Source organism: Formica exsecta, unplaced genomic scaffold (assembly GCF_003651465.1).
Source record: "Formica exsecta isolate Colony F162 unplaced genomic scaffold, ASM365146v1 scaffold633, whole genome shotgun sequence".
Taxonomy (NCBI): domain Eukaryota; kingdom Metazoa; phylum Arthropoda; class Insecta; order Hymenoptera; family Formicidae; genus Formica; species Formica exsecta.
Genome location: NW_021853395.1, coordinates 18,382 through 27,786, shown reverse-complemented (window position 1 = coordinate 27,786; position 9,405 = coordinate 18,382).

The following is a 9,405-nucleotide window of genomic DNA, read 5'->3' as shown; positions in this document are numbered from 1 at the left end:
TCCGAAATATTTCGGATGCAAAGTTACAATTGAAATATTAATGAAATATTTCTGTACCATTTCCGAACATTACAGTATTTCAGCAATATTATATGCCGAGTGGGTAATAAACGAATAATTTTAATTTTTTCGGACATTTATCTGCCCTATTTCTAAACAATCAGTCCAATATCGGAATTCCCTATGTTGGGATTGCATCAGAAATTGAACTGATCGAAATAATTACATTTTATATCTCCTGCCAATTAATCTTTGCAAGCTTTATATAATTCTCATGACTAAAACTCAAATGCGAGATAATGCGCATTGTGCGTCGCATAACGATAAACAAACGAACTAGCGACAGAATACTATTTTTATGTTATATATTAATTTTATTACAGTTATGTTCTTAATGTATCAATAAAATAATATAATATTAACAATTTTAAATTATATAAATATTATATTACATGAGTACGACTATTTTAACATATATTATATAACAACAGTAAATAGATGATATATAACAGTTTTATAATAAATATATAACAGCTGTTATTTTAATTTTTTATTCTAATGTTATATGACTGTTATAATATATGTTTGCTAGTATATTATATAATAACAGTAAACAGATGGTATATAACAATTATATAATAAAGATATAACAGTTGTTATTTTAATTTCTTACTCCAATGTTATATAACTGTTATAATATGTGTTTGCTGGGATAACTAGATATAGATGCCATTTTTTTGGTGAGATGTATCTATAGACATCTTTATATACGTTTCAGATTTTATTTATAATCTTTCATAACCTAAAATGTCAATTTGGCATATTAAAGTGTGCGATGGCATGCTAGCATCTTTTTTGCAAAAAATTATATATATATATATATATATATATACATGGTGTCCGGAGTCAATCGCACCACCCGTCGTGTGCAGGTAGAGCAGGTAAAACTGAGGAGAAAATTCCTTTATCATTTTGCGATTTTTACAATAATTATGGACAAAATAATTAAAAAGATTTATTCTAAATTTTATTAGATCTATTTTAATCAAAATACAATACAAAGATGTATTCTATTGACAAAAATCACAAATAAAGATATCCTCTTATTCTACATTGCTGCAGGACTTTCTTATTTAATTTTTTAACTTTAGGGTTTCAAAAAGCTTTTTTTTAGTGATTTCTTTTTTTGAGTGATAGTTTTTATTTTCAACTGCTTTTTGTAGGGAGATAAAGTCAGGATAACAGTTCTTCCTCTTTTCATTACATGAAATGTGTAGGTACCCGGTTTTGCCCCAACATGAAGAAAATCACATGGCGGCTGTATATTCCGGCGTATAAAGTGACGATCAAAACTAATGCGATATACTCTCTGATATGTACTGAATGCAATGCTGCATTTACCAAAGCAGATGCTCTGTGTAGAAAAAGTCTATAACCACTCTATTGTTGCCTCGATATCTATCTTTTTTGGCCCGAAAATTTTGAACTTCTCCCAAAAAAAAAATATCGTGTGCACGTGGGCACGGTTCATCTCAAAATAATGATGGCATCAATTTACAACTATTAATCTGTAACACGATCAATCTATATCATCAATCTATAACACGAATTAGCCAAAGATAGTAACACTTATCACGAAAAAACAAAGGTACCCGGTTTATCGCCTACCCGCCTACGTTTTACCCTACCTTCCCCTATAAATATATCTATATAAGTTGAATTTGTCAATTTCGATATCGAATTCATATTCAACGACTTAACAAATCCTTAAGCTTTAATAAACATAATTAAAAACTATTTGATTCTCAATGATTTAATTTGCAATATTTTCGTATATTATATTTAGCCATGAATATCTTATTAACCATAATCGATGCAGAACCTTTTGAGAGCTGAAAATCGTAACATATTTAATTTTGATTACAATAAAACTTTTCCAACACATCATACACTATAGTTATAATACGAAAAAACAAAAATAGAAACATTTTCTGTATATGTATAATTGAGATCTAAGCTATCGATTAAGCCTATTAAGAAGATTGATTCAGTCGTTACTGAAATCCGATAATGTAAAGTACTCGCAACTGGATGATTCACGTACAGATAAATGTTCCGCCTTGCTGTTGCTGCGCGTGACTTGACACAAGGCATTATACCGTATCTCTTAATAAATTGTACAATTTAATTATTTATTTTCAAAATTTACACATAATGCACTTAATATAAAATTTTACGTTGTAACAATAGTTTTATATTTCATATTTTTTGAATTACGAAGAAAATAGAACGCATAAAAGCACGCATTCATTAATTCATGTTATTTAAAAACTAATTATTTGGTAAAGCAAAATCAAACTAGAAAATCGATGCTCATGCTTGATAGACTAGGGTTTATGATTGGCGTTGCTCGGGCACCCGTAAATAGCTTAAGAGATAACGAACAGGGGGAGGGAAACGCGTGTCGATAGCGAATCATGCTTGTCATGATTGTCACCAGCGAGACGAGCACTTTATCGGAATATTTGGAGCTATACGTTCAATATTTGAATGCAAATTTTTTTTATAATGGTGCTGATTGGATTGCGTTAATATATAAAGATTCAATTTAGACAATTGTTTTTGGTAATTATTTACTATAACGGACCCAGCTCCAATGACGTTGACCTTGACATATGTTGTCAAGGACATAATTCTGAGTAACTTTTTCTTCTAATTTAATCGTCGCTCGTTGCTTATTAAAAAGTTATTAACAAAAACCGTTTGAAATATACCAAAGTACATGCACGGACAAGAAGCACGCGCGGGCGCGCGCATACACACGCACACACACACACACACACACGCACACACGGGGGGCTGCATGGGGGTCCTTCGGCCCCCCCTCCCGCCCCCATCCCGCCGGTAGGCAGGGTGGACCTCGCTTTACAACTTACAAAGTACATGCTACATTGTAAAGCGAGGTCCACCCTGCCTACCGGTGGGATGGGTGCGGGAGGGGGGGCCGAAGGACCCCCATGCAGCCCCCCGTGTGTGCGTGTGTGTGTGTGTGTGTGTGTGTATCATTGCGCGCGCGTGCTTCCTGTCTATGCATGTACTTTGGTATATTTCAAACTTTTTTTGTTAATAACTTTTTAATAAGCAACGAGCGACGATTAAATTAGAAGAAAAAGTTACTCAGAATTATGTCCTTGACAACATATGTCAAGGTCAAGGTCATTGGGGCTGGGTCCTTTATTCGCTATATTTATCCAATAAATAATTAATTCAACATACTTATATTTTATTTTCGAACACCCTATATATGTAAAAACTTGTGTTTATTTCAGTTTATATGTGTAGTATACGTAGGACTATTTCTGTAAATTAACTTAAATATCCTGTTTTTCATTGTCAGACTATGTATAAATCTTGAGTTTTACAAATTTTTGTTTGTTAATAACTTTTTAATAAGCAACGAGCGACGATTAAATTAGAAGAAAAAGTTATTGGGGCTGGGTCCCCTATTCGCTATATTTACCATACTTAATGAAAAAATACTTTATTATAGTGTTTTGAAAAGGTCTCAAGAAGGGTTATAAAAATATACAATCAAAAGTAGGGCGTTTCATTTAAAAAAATAAAGTCGACCTTATAATAGCCTTGAAAATATCAATTTATACCTAACGTTCGGGAGTGTCTTATTTCGAGCGTGGATCCTAATCCTTTGGGCGTATAAATCCCTAAAGACCTTTTCCTTAGCGGCTAGAGGCACAACAACATTCACCGAATCAGAAATAAATAATGCTGTTATGTTTGCCCCCCAAAACCAAACAACTTTTGTTTGAAACTTTCTTTTTAAAAATGCGTTGTTCTTTAGATATTTAGATATCTCAATTTAAAAAACTATATATGTATATATGTATCATATATACATACATACAAAGCATGTATTATTTAGGATTAGATTTTATATAATAGGCCTACTCAACCCATTGATCGCGATCGATCAGTCGATTGGACCGTGATTCTTTGTCGATCATTATTTATTTTTATGCAGAGTGGTAATTTTAAATTCATGATTCTTGTTATTGTAAAAGAGTTGGACATAATTCCAATTCAATACTAATTAAATATTGTGAAATTCAGGCGCAGATGTTATATTAATTAAAAAAAGAGTAAAGTATTTAAGTTATATTTAAATATATTTATATTATATTTAAAAAAATATATTGTATGCAGTAATCAATAGTTATTTGTTTTCCTAAAGCCTAAAAAAAAGGAAAATGCGGTAATAGATTATATCTAGTTTTCAGTCATGTAAGTAGATCACTAGATCACAGTCAATATAAATAAAAATATTTCCTTATCTCTCAAACTGATTAATATATAATAAAAACTTACAAAATTATCATGCATTTTCTGTTATCAGAATGCGACATAAAATCGATATCATGAGCACAATGACCTACAAGAATCGTTATATATAAGCTATTTTTTTCTTTAAAAATATTATATTAATAAAACTACATACATTATAGATACTCTTTTTATAAAATAATAATATTTTCTACACGATACCTAAAGAGTATTATTTTTTTAAAGAGTATTATTTTTCATTATTATTTTTAATAACCCGCATTTCTTTTATAAAATTAAATTTCTAATTTTTTTTCCATAAAATTGCAAATTTGTACATTTTTTATACAAGTTTTACATTTTATCGATTTGGATATGTAACAACAAGATACCAAAGTTATATGTATATTCACTGTGCATTTAAGTGTTACAATGACTTCTATACATAGACTCACACATTTGTTCATATATTTCTACATATTAAAAATATTTTTATTTGCCAAAAATAAAATTTACAATATAAAATTGGAATCCGAGAGAAAAAGATTAATGAATATGTGAATAAATTTACGAAATATATAAATTACTGTAGAGAATAATTGAGAAATTTATTATTATTAATAATTTAATATCGTATTAAGATAAGTTATTTGAATATATCTCTATAATGTGTAAAAATAAACGTTTTTGTAAGATCTACGATTACTTGGTAATAGTTCTTTTTTCATGTCGGGTGCACATTTGCAAGGCAGAATGAACTTCAAGTTTAATGACGCGATTCACGCGACGGAAGCCAGCGACGGTGCAACACTATTTTATTGTTCTATATACATATAAACAACTCAATACCCACACGCGCAATGCTCTCGTTAATGTCACGTGACTGCTTATCACATCTTATTAAGTGCCAGGAAATTTGATTCTGACCCCGATACAACCACAAGTTCTAGTTAAATGTGATGTATTACTTCATCAGTCATATTACAGATCGCCGTAACAACCGTGCTTTTATATGCGGTAAAATCAACGTCAAATTGTCGAAACAATATTGACTAACAAATAACCGGTAATCGATAAAGATTATATTATTGATACATTGATAATTGATATTGTTATGATAGTTTTATTTTTTATTGTTAGCAACATGAACTCTCTCTTAGAAAATTATAGAATATTCTAATTATTTTATTTTTATCATTATCTGAAGATAAAGTATATTAATCTCAAAAATATTATTCCGCATTAAGATAAATTGTTTGAATGTGTCTCAATGTGTAAAAATAAATATTTTCGTCAGACCTACAATTACTTAGTAAGCGATAACGATTGTATTATTGACATATTGATAAATATTATTATGGAAAAATAAATATTATTGATAGTTCTACTTCTTAGCAACACGAACTCTCTCTTAAAATCATAGAATATTCTAGATGTTTCATTTTTATAATTATCTGAAAATAAAGTATATTAATCTCAAGGACATTAATTATGCTATGAATTAATGAATTTACATAATACGGGATTCCATGAAATATAAAATAATTATGTGGTTATTGACCAAAACAAACGAAGCTTTCAAAAAGAAGAATACTAGAAGATACAAAGACACATTTTTTTGAGAGTGCAGTTCTACCTTTGGAGGATGCGCAAAATATTTTAACTAATTTTGTTATACAGAAAGTCTGATTTAAGTAAATATATAGAATTTTTGTAAGTAATTAAAGATTTAAAAATTTGCTCATACAAAAATTGTACCGCTTAAAAAGTGACATTATGTGTGACTAGTTAGTTCTTTTAGGTGAAAGTGGTAGGTGAAAATGAAAAGAAGATTTCAAAGTCAACTTTATTTTTTTAAATGGCATGCTATATTTTTTATTTTTAATGTGATAGCTGTTTTTTTTGTTGAGATAAGTTCATTAATCTAATAATTAATGGTCACATTTAAGACCATAGAAGATTGTAAATTGATAAGATCCTATTACTAATATGTTTAATATCAACTAAAATATCAACTATAGTGTAATAGATTTATAGTTTATAGGTATTTAGTTTCATATTCTATTTTACTTGTCTTGGCTTTTGAGCTTTGAGTACGTTTGTTAGTGTGTTCGATCGTTCAGTTAACTAATTGTAAGATCAATGTCTAGAGAGATATAAACATATCAATGAGGAAACTGACGATGTTAGTTTTGGTCGATACGCCATTCATACTGTACGTAATAGAGAGGACACATTGCTAATTGCTAATTTTATTGCACGACAAATATCCAGCACCTCATAAAAGAATTAATTCTGTTTTTTTTTAACAGTATAGGACATTTTGCATAAAGTGAACATTTTACAATGTTGAAGGTAGCCTATAGCAATTGATAACATTAATCGGGATAAATTTCACTGAGTGAAAAATTAAAAAGAAACATATGTGTGTATGTATAATATATACGTAAATTGAAATAAGAATTTTTAACATTCATGTATAGTTATGTAGTTTTATTATTTCCTTTTTATTGAGGCCGGAATGGATTGGAAGGTTTGATATGCATGGAGACGATGGGAACAGCAATAATTCGTACACGTTTGGAGGTGAATACTTAGTTATTATATTATAAATTCTTTTTGGTATATCTCACAGTACAACGGTACGTGCTACATGCTAACAGTTTATCGTTCTCAGCAATCATGATGATTAGATTTCTTTTGTTTTCTATGATCTAAGATCAATACTGCCAATCGCGTACGGATGACGCTACTATGACATGTGATTTAAGGGAATATCGCAAATCTGAAAATTCTGATTTTGATGAAACTTTACAGACATGTAGAGGGGTCAGTAGATGAATTTTGAAATTTTCAATTGCGGTCTGAAAACGATTCTAAGAGGTGAAATTATTCCTTATACGTACAGCGGTTTTTTGTTTTTCTCGCTATATCTCAAAAATTATTTAAATATCAATGAAGAAATTTATTTTTTAAAATTTTTATTGATGCGATTAAATAGAACTGTTTTTACCATTAAACTTTTATAAAATACTTTAATATCTCAAATAGTTTTCGAGATATATCGAGAAAAGCAAAAAGGCGCTGTACATATGAGAGGTGATTTCACTCTTTAGAATCGCTTCTGGATGGCAATTGAAAGTTTCTAAATTTATTTATTTACCCATCTACATATGTGTAAAGTTTCTTCAAAATCAGAATTATCGGGTTAGCAAGGTTTTAATAGTAAATGAATCTTGTAACGGACTTTTAATTTACATCTCGATAATAAAGACGTAAGATATGAAAAATGAAAACGTCCGATAAAATTATTGCAAGAAAAATTTATTTATTTAATCCTCTACATATGTGTAAAATCTTATCATAAGAACATCTCTATTATTATTAAGTTTATCTATATAAAATATTTATTTTATTTTATCATTTATTTGGTTATGTTTTTATATTCGTATTAGAAGTCATGATTATTTCGCTCGATTGAACATATTTTTCCATTCCTTAACTTATGAAAGATTGCATCATCGAGTTTTTTGAACATGGAAAATTATTTGAAATTATTTCTATCTTGCTGTGCAATGTGACGTAAAAAATCATCGACATGCAACAATATAAATATATCGCATTTTATATCGCATATTGTACATTTATATCACGTATATATCATCCATTTACGCATAACTCTAATCGCAATGCAAAGTAGTCACGTTGCACCGCAACGCAATGTAAGAATATTTTGAAGTAATTTTCCTCATTTATAAAATGTTATATAAAGAAGATATAAAAAAGATATAAATAATCAGATATAAATAAAATTATAAGACTCTTTATAAATCGGAAATATTGCGCATAGTTTTAGTATAAAGTATCATCAACAAGTGTAACGATTTATTCAAGTGTAAAAGATTGTCAAAGTTTTAATTTTCAGAAAAAGTATCTGTATCTTTAGTAACAAAGCAAAATGTTAAATGTGAATTTTGCAAATGTTCTTAATATGTTAATTGTTTCATTCAAAATTTCAAATATTCCAAACATCAGTAAATGATAAAGAAATCGAATTACATGATACTATAAAGGATATTATAAAAAATTTGTTATGCCTCCGGAGAGGCACGGTAGTTAGGATCGTTTGCCGAAAGGAATTTGGGAATTCGGGCTCCGCCCGAGTAACTCACTGATTTTATTATAAATAAAAATGACACCTTTGTATTCGGAATAAATATATGTATATCTATTTTATTCGTAACTTGGCTGAATTACAAAGTTCCCGCACGTCACTCGCGTCGCGTATCGCGATAACGGATGTCTTGGCGTGCGCGTGTTTGGAGTCGAGTTTCGGTCGCGAGACTCACTTCTCGATCTTTCGTATTTCTTTCTGCCGACTGCGTGGCGTTAATTTAATAGTTTCCCGTAACAAGCGTTATTGACTGCCCGCGTAACGTTTATTAATGATCAAGACTGCCCGCCGCTCGTTAGCGATGGGTCTTTTTATTATTTCCCCTTGGTTTCCCAGGAGGGGATCGTTTAGCGACAAGACCATGTATCGTGTCGCTCGATTTTTGCGGCAAGATCCGGATGCAAGCTAAGGAGTTCTAAGTAGGACTTCTTTGCTTGCATTTTCGCAATTTCCTTATTCCTTTTTTATTTCGCTTTTAGGTAAGACCTCTACGTTGCATTTTTGCAACGCCCTTATTCCGCTTGCCTTGATTTCCGCGTTTTCGTAATGAGTGATTGCGCGGTCGCTCGGGCTTCGCGCGTGGCTCGCGTTGTCAGCGCTTCGCTCGGTCAACGTTCGTAACGTGATCTGTATTCGCGTTACACCTTGAGCAATATCTTATCGTATAAAATAATATCTCTAAAATACTATATATCTATTAATTCGTGTATAGCCTTTTCGGGCTATAACAAATCCATTAAAGTTTAATTTTTTATCGCGGTCTCTAATTATTATTATGTTATCTACTCGATACGCCTAAAGTGTAATGTCACTGTCAGCGTTCCAAATTCGAATGGTATACTCTGTCCTAGTTGATCTCTTATATCTATCTCGATTGTGCGAAAAGACGTTTG